We start from the raw sequence: 14,339 nt of genomic DNA, 5'->3' as shown, positions 1-14,339 counted from the left end.
AAGTCTTTCAGAAATGATAGAAGATAGTAACTTTTCTAAATTCTTATAGTAAAGAGTCATAAATCATTTCTTGAAAAATAAAAATGATGAAAACAACTTGTTAGGGCAGGAACAAAATAAAATTGGAGATTATTTAGAATAGAGACTAAAACTTCAGCATAGCACAGAGCACTTGTAGAACAGAATAAGTTCCCTTTTACATAGGTTAGTAGATTCCCATCTACAAAAATAAATAAATAAATAAGAGAATCACATCTCCTATCACTCCAATCTGGGAGTTTTTTAAATTACACCTTACTATAGTAATTTCACATCTGATTGACAGGTTGAGATACACAATTAATTCTAAAACATCAAAGTGGGAGGGAGATCATGCTAAAATGAAAAAAAAAATTTCAAGGCACTAGGTCCTATAGTATTCTCCAACAACACTGCCAGACTTTTCCTGGGATGCTGCCAGCCAATCCCAGGTCAAAGCTTAATTGGCATTCCCAGTCAGCGGACTCTAAATTTGAGAAAGGCCACACATTGTCTTTAGGCATTTATAATGCAGTTAACTCTAATCAAAATTTCTTTTTTTTTGTCAAATAACTTCAACAAACTTTTTTTCTAGCTATTTAATGTTCTCATTTATTTGAGGATGGGCATTAGCACTGAAGGGTGAGTGAATGACATTGGAAAATCATTTTAGTCAACTTGTTTCTAAACATCAATGGAAGGAAGTAAACATTTCCATCTGTTCAGCTCATTAGTGCTGATAAATGGAGATTGCAAAACTCAGAGGCTATGGATTCCTAATGGACTTGACTTACATCAGTGGCTCTCAAAGTGTGGTGTGGGAAATCCCTAAGATCCTTTCAAGAAGTCCAAACCTTCAAAACTACTTTCATAATCATACTAACACATTATTTGCCTTTATCGCTCTCATTCTCCTACAAGTATACAATGCAAATTTTGCAACAGATTGATGCAGAAGCAGATATGTGAGTCCACTTGTCTTCTATTAAGTCAGACATTAAAGAGATTTGCAAAAATGTAAAACAATGCTACTCTTCTCACTTTTTGTTTTATTTTGGAAAACACAATTTAAAAAGCACTATTTAGACTAACCCACATGGGCTTACTTTTGTTCTTTGGACATGTCATAAATATTTTTAAATTCCTCTATTTTAATTTATAATGTAATGAATATAAATTGATATAATCCCACAGAAACCAAAGCTCTTTGGGTCTTTAATAATTTTAAAGAATGTAAATGAGTCCTAGACCAAAATTCTTAAGAATAGCTGTCACAGATCTCTTATTTTGATTCATCATTAAAAAGTTATATTAATGTTGAGCTCAGACACTCCAAAAAATCTTTCCAGATTTTCAGAATCAAAGCAACCTCCTGCTGTGCTCCAGAGTTCAAAGGCATTTTTATTTGACTTTATGCTACTCAAAACCCAAATTAAATTTCACTTCAGTGCAGAACTAATAAGAAATTTTCAAATACCATTCATTCATCCATTAAATAAAAATTTACTGAGTATCTATCATGTGAAAATAAAGCTATGTTTGGAACATTGCTAGTCTGGGGAAATAAAATGGTATCTTTTCAGACTAAAACCATATATGCCCTGCTCCTAAATAGTAAGACCTAACACTGATTAAGTATATGCTAAGTGCTAGACCTTGTACTAAGTGCTTAATGGCATAACTAATTTATTCCTAACAAGAACCCTATGTATTATTATTATTCCTATTTCATGGATGAGGAAACTGGGGCATAGAGAGATTAAACAATTTGTCCAAGGTTAAAGAGCTGACAAGTGGCAGAGCCAGGATTCAAACCAGCAGAATCTCTGCATATAACCTCCCCAGTAAAACTGGCACCATCCAGCAAGGTACTGAGCCTGGATATGCATACCAGCTGCATGTGACAGAGCTAAACCCAAAGCAATGTCAAGATTCACTGGATATAGTTTACCTTGGCAGAGCTGGAAGAAACCATCACTTTGAGTTTACTGTTAATTCCTGGATTCTGACTACTGGACTAAAAAATTAATTGATAGGTACTTCTGGTCATCCTTCACTTATTCACAGTTATAAAAGTTGTGAAGAAATGGCCCTAATATTACCCATAATCCTAAAGTATAGTTTCTATAAAACAAGTTTTGACCAGCTGGGCATGGTGGTACAAGACTATATTCCCAGCTACTGGGAAGGCTGAGGCAGGAGGGTCTCTTCAGCCTAGGAGTTCTAGGCTGCAATGAGCATGACTTCCAGCCTGGGCAACAGAGCAAGACCTTGTCTCAAAAAAATTAAAAATTAAATAAATAAATAAATAAAATAATAATAATAATAAATTTAAAAACAAGTTTTGACCTTGCAATGTGGAGAGAGACCCAGAAAGTGTATCATCATCAAAGCAGCTCTCAGGAAAAATGTCTATGAACATTCAGTAACATTTATTTTTAGGTAAATAAATGAGTAAATAAATACATAAATCAGTCATGATGTCCTTTGTCCCCTTACAACCCCAAATCCATATGTTGAAGTCGTAACCCCCAGTTCACTTCAGGATGAGACTGTACTAGGAGATAAGGACTTTAAAGAAGGTAAAATGAGGTCATGTGGGTGGACCGTCATCCAACAGGACTGCTGTCTTTATAAGAAGAGAGAGACTAGGGACACATAGGTACAGAGAAAAAGCCATGTGAAAGCACAGCAAGAAGGTGGCCATCTGCAAGCCAAGGAGAGAGGCCTTGGAAGATACCAAACCTGCCACTGACACCTTGATCTTGGACTTCCAGCCTCCTGTGAGAAATTGTGAAAAAATAAATTTCTGTTGTTTAAGCCTTCTAGTCTGTGGGATTTTGTTATAGTAGTCCTAACAGATACTGTAACAGATAAAACACCAGCCAAACTCTTTCATCCAACTGTATTTTTTAAAATTCCACAATTTTAACATCTATCATAATACTTGTAAACTTATTAAATTGTAGCCTCTAGGTACTTGCCTATGAAGAAAAACAGAAGTATCCCTAATTTTATAATGGGGAACTACGTATGGGTGGCTGATGTGATTTGGCTGTGTCCCCACCCAAACTTCATCTTGAATTGTAGTTTCCATAATCCCCACATGTCATGGGAGGGACCAAGTGGGAGATAACTGACTCATGGGGGCAGGTTTTTCCCATGCTGTTCTTGTGATAGCGAATAAGTCTCATGAGATCTGATGGTTTTATAAAGGGCAGTTTCCCTGTACACGCTCTTGCCTGCCACCATGTAAGATGTGTCTTTGCTCCTCCTTTGCCTTCTGCCATGATTGTGAGGCCTCCCTAGCTATGTGGAACTGTCAGTCCATTAAATCTCTTTTTCTTTATAAATAACCCAGTCTTGGGTATGTCTTTATTAGCAGCATGAGAACAGACTAATACAGCAAATTGGTACTGCAGAGTGGGGGGCACTGCTGTAAACATACCGAAAAATGCAGAAGTAACTTTGGAACTGGGTAACAGGCACAGGTTGTAACCACTTGGAGGGCTCAGAAAAACAAAGGAAAATGTGGGAAGATTTGGAACTTCCTAGAGACTTGGAGAGCGCAGAAGACAGGAAAATATGGGAAAGTTTGGAACTTCCTAGCAACTTGTTGAATGGCTTTGACCAAAATGCTGATAGTGATATGGACAATCAAGTCCAGGCTGAGGTGGTCTCATATGGAGATGAGGAGTTTGTTGGGAACTAGAGTAAAGCTCACTCTTGTAATGCAAAGAGACTGGTGGCATTTTGACCATACCTTAGAGATCTGTGAAAACTCGAACTTGAGAGGGATGACTTAGGGTATCTGGCAGAAGAAATTTCTAAGCAGCAAAGCATTCAAAAGGAAGCAGAGCATGAAAGTTTGGAAAATTTGCACTGTGATGATGATATAAAAGAAAAACCCTTTTTCTGGGGAGAAATTCAAGCCAGCTGGAGAAATTTGCATAAGTAATGAGGAGCCAAATGTTAATCACCAAGACAATAGGGAAAATGTCTCCAGGGCATATCAGAGACCTTCACAGCAACCCCTTCCATCCATCAAGGCCTGGAGGCCTAGGAGGGAAAAATGGTTTCCTGGGCCAGGCCCAAGGCCCCCCTCCTCTATGCAGCCCCAGACATGGTGCCCTGTGTCCCAGCTGCTATAGCTCTAGCCAGGGCTAAAAGGGGCCAATGTACAGGGCAGGCTGTTGCTTCAGAGGGTGCAAGCTCCAAGCCTTGGTGGTTTACATGTGGCATTGGGCCTGCAGGTGCACATAAGTCAAGAACTGAGGTTTGGGAACCTTCACTTAGATTTCAGAGGATGTATGGAAATGACTGGATGTCCAGGCAGAAGCTTACTGCAGGGGTGGACCCCTCATGGAGAGCCTCTGCTAGGGCAGTGCAGAAGGGAAATGTTGGGTTGGAGTCCCCACACAGAGTCCCTACCGGGGCACTACCTAGTGGAGCTGTGAGAAGAGAGCCACCATCCTCCAGATGCCAGAACTGTGATCCAGTGACAGCTTGCACCATGCACCTGGAAAGGCCACAGACACTCAACAACAGCCTGTAAAAGCAGCTGGGAGGGGGGCTGTACCCTGCAAAGCCACAAGGGCAGAGGTGCCCAAGGCCATGGGAACCCACCTTTTGCATCAGCATGACCTGGATGTGAGACATGGAGTCAAACGAGATTATTTTGGAACTTGAAGGTTTAATGACTGCCCTATTGGATTTTGGACTTGCATGAGGCTTGTAGCCCCTTTGTTTTGGCCAATTTCTCCCACTTGGAATGGGTGTATTTACCCAATGCCTGTACCTCCATTGTATCAAGGAAGTAACTAAGTTGCTTTTGATTTTACAGGCACATAGGTGGAAGGTACTTGCCTTATCTCAGGTAAGGTTTTGGAATTGGACTTTTGGATTAATGATGGAATAAGTTAATACTCTTGGAGACTATTGGGAAGGCATGATTGTGTTTTGAAATGTGAGGACATGAGATTTGGGAGGGAGCAGAGGCAGAATAATAAGACTTGGCTGTGTCCCCCCCCAAATCTAATCTTGAGTTGTAGTTCCCATAATCCCTACATGTCATGAAAGGGACCCAGTAGGAAGTAATTGAATCGTGGGGGCAAGTTTTCCCCATGCTGTTCTTGTGACAGTGAATAAGTCTCATAAGATCTGATGGTTTTATAAAGGGGAGTTCCCCTGAACATGCTGCTGCCCACCACCATGTAAGACATGACTTTGTTCCTCCTTCTCCTTTTGCCATGATTGTGAGGCCTCTCTAGCCATGTGGAACTGTGAGTCCATTAAACCTCCTTTTCTTTATAAATTACCCAGTCTCGGGTATTTCTTCATAGTAATATGAAAATTGACTAATACAGTGGCTCTCAGGTGGCACCAGGTAGAATTACAGGTTGTGGTCCACCTCCCCAGTCCACAAGGAGCTGACAAGGAAAATCTGTATAAAAAAAGACTAACCAGAAAGACACTATTTAAAAAGTAGATCCAGAAATTCAAGGTCATACCTGTCTATAATATTCTAGAATGCTATAAGGAGGTGAAATGTTTCACTAAGGTACTTGATGAGTTGTCGTGAATAACAGAGGCTATACCTGGTAGCTGCATTGGGGTCTGTGGCTGTTAGTAGTTCTTATCATCACTATAGTCAGGAGAGCTCCTAAAGATCGAGTAAGTTAAAGAGTAAGCATTATGGGTGAACTCTGTGAACACAGTATTCAACTTCAAACACTGCAGCTGGCAGAGTCACTGGCATGATGAACACATCATCCAGTTATACTACCCCATTCAATCCACTGATTACAACAACCTCAGCATCAAAAAGTAAAGTCACCAAATTCAGACAAAATCACTAAAAATGTATGAACTTCCTAAAAACAGACACCTTTGTCCTTACAAGTTAAATTTTAAAAATCATCTATTTGAACCAATGAAGTCTGAATATCCATACAACTGTTAGAATACCAATTAGTTCAACTTTTCTGGAACGCAACTTGGCAATATGTATCAAAAACCCTAAAAATGTATCTTTTTTTACAGGAATTATACTTTCTGGAATTTATCCTAAAGGAATGATCAGGAATGCCTACAGATTTAGGTATAAAATATTAACAATAGCTATGTATATTCTAGAAGAGAAAAACATACACCAAAAAGTAAAAAATGTTTTTCTTTGGGTTATGAAATTGCAGATCATTTTTTTTTTTAAGAAACAGGGTCTCACTCTGTCACACAGGCTGGAGTGCAGAGGCATGATCATAGCTCACTGAACCCTCAAATTTCTGGGCTCAAGTGATCCTTTCACCTCACCCTCCAGAGTAGCTAGGACCACAGGCCCACCCTAGCTAATTTTTAAATTTTTTTGTAGAGATGAAGTCTCACTATGTTGCCCGAGTCAGTCTCAAACTCCTGATTTCAAGCGATCCTCCCTCCCTGGCCTGGGTTTGTTTTTATACTCTTCATTATATTTCAAAAGTTAGACCATGTCCATATGTTACGTTTCTGAATCAGGAAATAAAAATAAATGAATGTTTTCTTTTTTAAAAGACCAACCATGTCACTGAGTCCTGATTGGAAATCGAATAAGATCTCTATATATCTTCCTATCAAAGTTTGTTTTTTTGGAAAGTATGGACACAAATAAAAAATATATTCTTGTTTAAACATGCATAAAGTTGTTTCAGCCTACAGGTAAAAATGTTGAACTATATTACAGATAAATTTATTGTGAAAATGTGAAGATGTTTTATAATAAAATTCCTTTTTCTCACTTCAGAAAGGACCATCTCTCTCAGTTTGTTTCTGTCAGCTGAAATACATCCATCCAAGACTAAGAGGCACATGGGGGAGATAATATAGTACTGAAATTATGAAATAACTTTCAACCAACAAGAAAACATTTTCTAGGCTATATAAGCTACCCATATAAAAGAATCATCACATAACCCTTCTCTGGAGCAAAACCAGGGGTTGGAGAACTTATACAACAGACAGAAGGGAAAAAGAGATTTATAGACAAGTAGATTCCAATGCTTCCAACATAAATTGCCTGTGAGCAGAGTTATTTCCCAAAACAATAGTTCTCAAATCTCTATGTGCACCAGAATCAACTGAAAACCCCTATACAAATAGAGGTCTTTGGACATAGCATACTGAATCAGAATCTCAGGGATCCAGAAACAGCAGGCTTATACCACAGATGTTTCTGATGCAGGTAGACTAGGGGCCATATTTTCCAAAAGTCTTTAAACATACCAAAGATTGGGTATTAGATATCCCAAACCACTTCTGAGTATACAACTGTCAATCCAAATCTCACTGGATGTATAAAAATAAACAAAATCTACCTCACTTGTGACTTTAATGCACAATTTGTATAAAAATAGTTGCAACGAAATATTGGTAGAGTTTTGGCACTCCCCAAGCCTTCTTTGAGGCATGGTTTTACCTCTCTTTGATTTATTTTCTATCCCTCCTTACTGCTCCTCAACATCCAAAAGAAATCTTAATGATTAATCATTCCGCACTTGAATTTCCCTGAAATGGTACGATTCCTGATTCTACCAAATAATGTAACTTCTTACCAAACAATAGACAAATAAAATACACTGTTACGAAAGCCCTAATATGGAAAGCTGTTCTCAGTGAGAAAGCCCACAAAATCAGTTAATCTGGCAAGGTTTATTATTTTTACAAATTAAAATAAGGTTCTTATTTTCCTTTAAAAAATAGGAATATGCTCTAGGAGGAGGATAAAGAAATGGTACTGTCTGAACACGAATGCATTTCTGCAGTAATTTAAGCAAACAAGAAAGTTCTACTAGGGTATAGAAGTCAAATACAATCCACATAAACAGCTAATTATGAAATGATTACCAGAACTTATGCTAATCTCGCTGTCATTTATTTTAGAAATAAAATAAAAATAGTGTTATGGGAAAATATTAACATCTTCATCCTCTGCAATATTGCATTAAGCTCACATATATATCCATCTCTCTATTTCTCCCTATAGCTAAGAATTTGAAGAATTACAAACAAGAGAATTTCTGAAACAAAGAAAAATAATTGTTCCTGTATTATGCTCATATTGGATTGAAATGGCTCCCCGAAGTTACTCTAAAAGAGTTATGTCCTTTGGGAACTCACCCTTTCTTGGTAGCTGTGTCTACCAAGGAGCAGAATAATTAAGTTAACTTTCATTAACTCACTTATCGCGTAAGATTGTTTGATCCTTTTGCTCTCAATGGCTTATTTATTTCAATGAACATTAATGGTTCTTAACCCTCAGAAATTGCCAAAAAGCCAACAATTCACTTTAGAAACAAGAGTAAACAGAGTCACAATGTGTCGATTTGTTCAATTTCTCAAGTTGAACAAACGTTATCTTGAAGTGTTAAGAAACTCCCATAAAGACCAAGGCATTAAACAAACCATAAGAGAATAAGGACACAAGCGTCAGTAGGAATAACCTACCAACTTCTGTGTTACTGATAGGCAACATTAGTACCTTTTTGCTGATTACTTAAATTCTTAAAACAGTCTCTTCAGTGGACTTTTTGATGACAGAATCCTGTTTATTCATTTTTTAGAAATATAGAAAAAATTTTTTCTATGGTTTCAAAATGTATTTTTGATATTTTCATTTTTTTCCTATATTTTCTATCCTTCTTCCAGTTGTTTCCTATGCTTTGTAGTTAATTTTTCCTTTCATTCTTTTCAGCTCCTTTTTCTGTGTGTTCTAAGAATGTTCTATTTTGTGTGTTTCATACTTTCAAGTATTTGGATGATATAGCAAAGTATCAAAGTACTATAGAAAGTAAAGGTCTCAAAAATATTCAGCATTAGCTACTTATATTTCCAGTGAATGGAATATTGAGTGGGCTATTTCTGTCTTCGTAGAATTGGAGGACAAGGCCCAAAGCTGAAACAAACCAAAAATATCAAAGTTTCTAAAGAGAAGCATCAGTGACACGTGGGGCCAGGAAACAGCCCTACCCTCCTGTGATGCGCTGAATTGTGTCCCCCACAATTCATACGTTGAAGTCTTAACTCTCAATACCTCAGAATGTGACTGTATTTGGAGACAGGGTATTTAAAGAGGTAATGGTGTGGAAATGAGGTCTTTAGAGTGGCCATAATCCAATATGGCTGACGGCTTTACAAGAAGAGGAAATTTGGACACAGGAAACAGAGACAAGACCATGTGAAGACACAGGGAGAAGATGGCCATCAACAAGCCAAGGAGGGAGGCCTCAGAAGAAACCAATCCTGCTGTGTCCAGAATTGGTGGGTTCTTGGTCTCGCTGACTTCAAGAATGAAGCCACGGACCCTCATGGTGAGTGTTACAGTTCTTAAAGATGGTGTGTCCGGAGTTTCTTCCTTCTGGTGGGTTTGAGGTCTGCTGACTTCAGGAGTGAAGCTGCAGAGTTTCACAGTGAGTGTTACAGTTCATAAAGGCAGCGCATCCCGAATTGTTCATTCCTCCTCCTGGTGGGTTCGTGGTCTTCAGGAGTGAAGCTGCAGATCTTCACGGTGAGTGTTACAGCTCTTAAAGGCAGTGCGTCTAGAGTTGTTAGTTCCTGCCGGTGGGTTCGTGGTCTCACTGACTTCAGGAGTGAAGCTGCAGACCTTTGCCGTGTTACATCTCATAAAGGTAGTGTGGACCCAAAGAGTGAGCAGCAGCAAGATTTATTGTGAAGTGCGAAAGAACAAAGCCTCAACGGCATGGACAGGGACCTAAGCAGGGTGCTGCTGCTGGCTGGCGGGGGGGGGGGGTGGCCTGCTTTTATTCCCTTATTTGGCTCCACCTACATCCTGCTAATTGGTCCATTTTACAGAGCAGATTGGTCGGTTTTACAGAGTGTTGATTGGCCTGTTTTACAGAGTGCTGATTGGTCCATTTTGACAGAGTGCTGATTGGTGCGTTTACAAACCTTTAGCTAGACACAGAGTGCCGACTGGTGTATTTATAATCCTTTAGCTAGACAGAAAAGTTCTCCAAGTCCCCTACCCAATTAGTTAGACACAGTGCTGATTGGTGCGTTTACAAAACTTTAGCTAGACACAGAATGCTGATTGGTGCATTTACAATCCTTTAGCTACACAGAAAAGTTCTCCAAGTCCCCACTCAACCCAGAAGCCCAGCCAGCTTCACCTCTCACTGCCAACACCAGAACTGTGAGAAAATAAATTTCTATCATTTAAGCCACCCAGTCTGTAGTACTATGTTATGTCAGCCAGAGCAAACACATACATCCACTGTCTACCACCCCAGCTGTGGGGTGGGAATAATGAGAGTCCTCGGCTCTGTGGGGGAATCAACCTCATGGTCCAGAACCCTTTCGGGGAGGGAGGACGGTGCTTTTCCTCCCTAATACAATGGAGAGGGCCTCCAGGCCATTCGTTCCAAAAGACTGGGGTAAATGCCACAAGGAAAACTTCTGCTTTGGCAGCAGCCTCACCTGTTTCTGCAATCTGAGCAGGGTTCATAAGAACTGAAGAGAGATGGTGGGCCTGAAAAAAGGCTTGCCAGTAGCTCAATGTTTGCTCCTATCACTTGGTTGGGGGCAAGGATTTGTGGACTATGACTTGCATGTCCTTTCCTGGAGGCCACTGGACTCACCATAGAGGCTGTAGGGTAAGCAGTGGTGGTGGAAACTGACCCAACTGTCTCATATAACTGATGTTTATGGGTATTTTGAATAAACATAGAAATCCACCCTCCTAGTCTTGAAACTCAGGAAAATTATATTTGTCTTATCTGAGTTCCTTTCTTAGAAAATCAACTATCAGTCCTACCAGATCCTATCAAGCAACTGAAACTTATCAGATGACCAGATCTGGTCAATGAGATGTCAGACTCCTCACTCATTATGATTGCCTAAGTGACCATCTTCTTCCTGTTGGCCAACTCCCCTTCCTTATCCCTCCCTTATTTCTGTTTTCCTGCATGTAGTTACATTTATTCCCTGCTATATGAACCCCTAACTTTAGTCAGTCAGAGAAATGAATTTGAGACTGACCTCCCATCTCCCCTGCTGCAGCACTGGATTAAAGCCTTCTTCCCTGGCAATACTTGTTGTCTCAGTGATTGGGTTTCTGTGTGGTGAGCAGCAGGACCTAGACCAAATCCCTGGTGTTTTTGTAACAGTGGTTTGAGCTAAGTGGGAGGATGCCGATCAAGCCAGAGCCTAAATCTTCACACCAGAGAAAAGTGGAGTTAGGAAGCCCTCAGGGTCCTCCAGAGTGCTCTCTGCTCTACAGGAGAGGCAACACCTCTTCCAGTGACTAGTCACTATCAGTCAAAGAAACAGCAAAAGGAGAGGCCTAGGCCTCACTCAATTACATGATGAAACATCACCCTCTCTTCTCAGGTCCTTCTTGCAGCCAATAATGGACAAGTTTGCCTAGAAAAAAACAGGAAAGAACAGTGTACCAGTAGTAGTTTAGGTCCCACCTCCAAGCTACTTAGGTCACTAGTGGAGTCTGCACTAGAGAAGGCAGGAAGTTTTAAATTGGATGTGAGAGTAAAAATTTAAACTGGACTGGCTAAATTTTTAATAAGTCAAAGCAACCAGAAAGGTTAGGGATATTCCCAATATGTTGTGAAGGCTGGGCAAGGAGAACGTGAGAAACCACAGTTGAAAGTGGTGGGCAACATCAATGATAGACTGGATAAAGAAAATATGGTACATATACACTATGGAATACTATGCAGCCATAAAAAGGAATAAGATCATGTCCTTTGCAGGGACGTGGATGGAGCTGGAAGCCATTATCCTCAGCAAACTAACACAAGAACAGAAAACCAAACACTGCATGTTCTCACTTGTAAGTGGGAGCTGAACAATGAGAACACATGGATGCAGGGAGGGACATGGAACAGCACACACTGGAACCTGTCAGGGGTACAGAGGGAAGGGAGAGCATCAGGATAAATACTTAATGCATGTGGGGCTTAATACCTAGGTAATGACTTGATAGGTGCAGCAAACCACCATGGCGCATGTTTACCTATGTAACAAACCTGCACGTCCTGCACATGTATCCCAGAACTTAAAATTTAATTAAATTTAATTTTAAAAAATAAAGTGGTGGGGAAACAAGCAAAAACAATCATGTTTATACCCAACCAAACTAAGGGTCACAAATAAAACCTCCTTAACAAGGTTCCCCAGTGAAAGGTGAGTACAGAATCAGTCACTAAAATTACATAAAGTATTCAAGATTTGGTGAAAAATCTTCAAGAATTCAGGGGGGATAATGGTCTAGGAAGACTTTAGGAGTTTAAAAAGCATCAATTAACAGTTTCTTGGAAATGTTTACTTTCACATTTTTAAGAATCCCTTTTTCCCTCTAATATTATCGTGTAGCACACAATGATTACTTTAAAAATTAAAATAAAAATTAGTTTTACCCTTAGAATGTGCATATGTAACCATTTTGTGCATATGTGATATGTGATACTCTGAAGCCAGAGTTAGAATCACTGGCACAAAGTCCCCCTAAAAGTGATATGCAGCCAAAATAAATAAATAAATAAATAAATAAATAAATAAAATAAAAGAGTAACTAATCACTAAGTATTCACTATTTACTTTACGCCAAAACTTAGGGTGCTGAGAACTTTGCATACGTTGTCTCAGTAATCCTTGCCACAATCGTATGTGGTAAATTCTAGTATGGTCATTTTATAGATCAGCAATGATGTACTTGGGCCACTTACTGAGCCTACTGTTAAATATTCCAGTTTCGCAAGCCACAACCTTCGGTGTTTTGAAATTGCCATATTGGAAGTAGATAAATCACAGAAATTGGCAAGTGTTACAAATCCAGGCCCCTGGCTTCCTTTCCCCTCACCTCCTCTCTTCCTCCTCCAATGGGTTTACGAACACACCACAGCATAAGGAAACTGGAGCTCTGAGAGTTTAAGATGTGTGGTCAGATCACAGAGGTAGGAAGTGATGGAATGAGGCTCCGAGCCCAAAAGTCTCAGGTCCCCCAGCACAAGCTCTAACACACTGTCCCCTTCACACATGTAGCAGAGCTTCTAGCACTATGCAAGTGGGCAGAGCAACAAAATTACAATTGAAGAGTGCCTAGCTGATCGAGTCTTATGTTTTCTGCATTTTTCAGTGTTTCTTCTCCAGCAATTACACAATGAAGACACTTTCTTCTTTGACCCCCCAGGAGTACCCTAAGTCTTGCAGCTGATGGGAGCTGGCAGGCCCTCCAAGGGAGTCCAGTATCTATCAGTAGGAGAGGAGTTGTGGGCATTCACATCTTCCCTGCATTGTTGCCCTTTTCATCCAAGCTTTGTTTGCCAAGAAAGAGAGCAGCATCTGCTCTCTGGGTGAGCAGATGATTATACAAGACCCCACGGTTTTACATCAAAGAAGACTGAATCTTAAAATCTTTTGTGTGTTTGTGTGTGCGGTGGTGTTCAAGGACTTGCATTTTTAAAAAGCAAGGAGGGAGTCATTTCAAAATGTAAACATGCTGAAACAACTACCGAAACAATGGGAAGTTTTAATAAGTGAAGGGAAAAAATAATTCTCACTGCCTTGCAAAACATCACACCTCAAGTTTTGTTTTTTTGTATTAAAATACCGGGGGACTAATTTCATGAGCTGTGCTGCTTCCTCATCTACACACAGTACTCAAGAAGGGAGGCTGATAGACAGGATGGGAAAGGCAGTCCCCTGCTCATCTCACCTCTTGTATGTGGTTATATCTTAGTTTGGCAATGGATTGATCCTGAATTCTAAAGCAATGTTATACATTGAGGACTCAAACCCTTAAATGGAAACCGAGTGATCCAGTCCATAATACAAGAGTTACTAAACATCTAAATGTTAAAAACATAACTACACAGCATCTTCAATAGTATCATCAGACACAGGTCCTCACACACATGAATAACAATTACTATGGGTATTTATTCTATGCATAAACTGAGCTCTGAAATAACTTACCACCATCTTCCTCCGGCCAAGACTTTTCTCCACATATATTTATGTATAAACTGTAAGACTAGGTATCACAAGCTAGACATAAATATAGGAAGAGCTATTGATTGAGTTGCATTGAATTAGAATCACAGGAAATGAAATATGTCATATATTAGTATGTTCAACCCTAGAAATAAATCTCTCCTTTCACAGTGGATTACTGGGAAAGATTACATTTGTATATGTTGGATTGTATACCTAATGTGAGACTTCAGAACGGACTAATATCTAGATTAAAGAAACTGATACTGGAATAAAAAAAAATGGCAGTCAGGTCCTTCAGGAAACACTGTGTATCTGTGCTT

The 14,339-nt window shown here is 39.5% G+C and overlaps 1 protein-coding gene across 2 annotated transcripts in view; it reads right to left on the bottom strand.

Annotated features, from left to right (window-relative positions):
• Window positions 1–14,339, bottom strand: part of SLC35F1 (solute carrier family 35 member F1) — a 415,309-nt gene that overhangs the window by 346,766 nt on the left and 54,204 nt on the right. The gene's annotated exons all lie outside the window — the stretch shown is intronic.

Source organism: Pongo pygmaeus, chromosome 5 (assembly GCF_028885625.2).
Source record: "Pongo pygmaeus isolate AG05252 chromosome 5, NHGRI_mPonPyg2-v2.0_pri, whole genome shotgun sequence".
In the NCBI taxonomy this organism is placed as follows: Eukaryota; Metazoa; Chordata; class Mammalia; order Primates; family Hominidae; genus Pongo; species Pongo pygmaeus.
The sequence above is the reverse complement of the archived record's forward strand: the minus strand, read 5'-3'. Positions and strand labels throughout refer to the sequence as shown.